This window comes from Sinocyclocheilus grahami, unplaced genomic scaffold (assembly GCF_001515645.1).
Source record: "Sinocyclocheilus grahami isolate Dianchi unplaced genomic scaffold, SAMN03320097.WGS_v1.1 scaffold1750.1, whole genome shotgun sequence".
Classification (NCBI taxonomy): domain Eukaryota; kingdom Metazoa; phylum Chordata; class Actinopteri; order Cypriniformes; family Cyprinidae; genus Sinocyclocheilus; species Sinocyclocheilus grahami.
This window is the reverse complement of record NW_015506929.1, coordinates 150087-151784: the sequence shown is the minus strand read 5'-3', so window position 1 is coordinate 151784 and position 1698 is coordinate 150087.

Genomic DNA, 1698 nt, shown 5'->3' with positions numbered 1-1698 from the left:
TAAACTTTAAGTACACAACTAGTTTACAACAATATTTTTAGCTTGCACTGCAACTATACTAAAAGTGAACTTATATGAATACTGAGTTTTCTAATTAAATACTTTGAAGTATAGTCTTAGTAAACTACTAGTTTAGTAGTTTTATACTGCAAGTATACTCGTAAGTTTTCTTTAAGTGAACTTTACATCATACTTTAAGTATACTACTATGTCCCTATTTAGGTATTAATTTGTATATATTTTGTTATATGAATATCTGAATATCTGAATTCTAGCTTCATGCATTCTTTTTTTAAACACTTGAATGTGGGTAAGTTTCATAAAAAAAAGGAAAAAAAGAAATAAACAACATTTTGAACAAAAAGCTGAAAAAAGGACTATGAATTGGATTCAGAACAATAATCAAAACGTAGATAGAGTCGATCAACACCCCAAAGCTTTACAGTCATTATTACCTCGTCATTGGTCGACATTACATCAACTTTACACAGTTTTGATGCTGCTTTATGTCTGATGATCGTGTTAGACTACAGCTGTGTCCCAATTCAAAGGCCGCATCCTTCGGAGGACTGGTCCTTCGAAGGATGCGGCCGACACGGCCTTCGAAGGATGCTCCGAGTCTAGCCTTCGCAGAATTTCCTGATTGCGCCAGCAGGTGTTTCCGATTAATGCTCCTGTGGCGTGGCAACGGTGCGAGAAGAGAGCTGTCATCCTGAGATTTGTTAATGAAACTGAAAATAACTATGGAGCCTGAATTGTTAGTTTTTGACTGTATTTATTATACCTTATACGGGAGGAAATGTTGGTGATGGTTCACCCCTGGCACTGCCAGGTGGTGTATTTCAGGCTTAACCAAGACTATGCAGGTAACTTAGGGATCTCAAGTTCAGAAAAGTAGGCCTATATATGTAAAAGTCTTTGACACTTTTTTTATTTGTCATTTTGTGTTTCAAGAATGAGGTCCAAGGTTAAGAAGCTATTAGTTATTTAAATGTAAAATGTTTTTTTTCTCTATTTTGCAATAGTAAAAGTCAGCTTCCCTTATTGATCACGTCTCATGTAGATTGCATGTTTTCTTGCGCGGCTGGATGTTGGACTCGTGAAAAATATTCACTTTGTTTGTATTTGCCAAAACTGATTTACTGAAGTCAAAAAAACTGAATTAACGTTATTGCGAGCGCCGCTTGCTGTGAAGCGGGAGCGACCAGCCGGCAGAGGATGTTAGGACAGTGGAAATATGCACTCAAACACTCTGGAGACCATCCCAGATGATATCCCACTGGCAGAGCCCGTACCAGGCTTTCTATTGTGGCAGCCCATCCAGATCCAGCAGCACCACCTCATCTGAAGGAAAGTGTACATCATTTTTTTTCTCTCAATCTTATGTATTGTTCATTTAATTACTTTTTTTCTTATGTTGAATTGAAGCAAATTTCTGTCATTTAAAAATTGTAAGTTGCTTTGCAAAAATAAACAATGTTTATAATTATTTCTTGTCTTTTATTTACAAGTTTCAACTTATAATACAAAAATAAAACAAACAATGCACAGAAATGACTTCATTTACAAATAACTTATCAAATTACAAAAGTAATGTACAGAACAACTTTCATTTCTTTTTTAAGTTTCCCAGCAGCCCCATTTTCTCCAGAACTGTCCTAAAACAAGACAAAAGGAAAGACTTATGAAAATTATTAA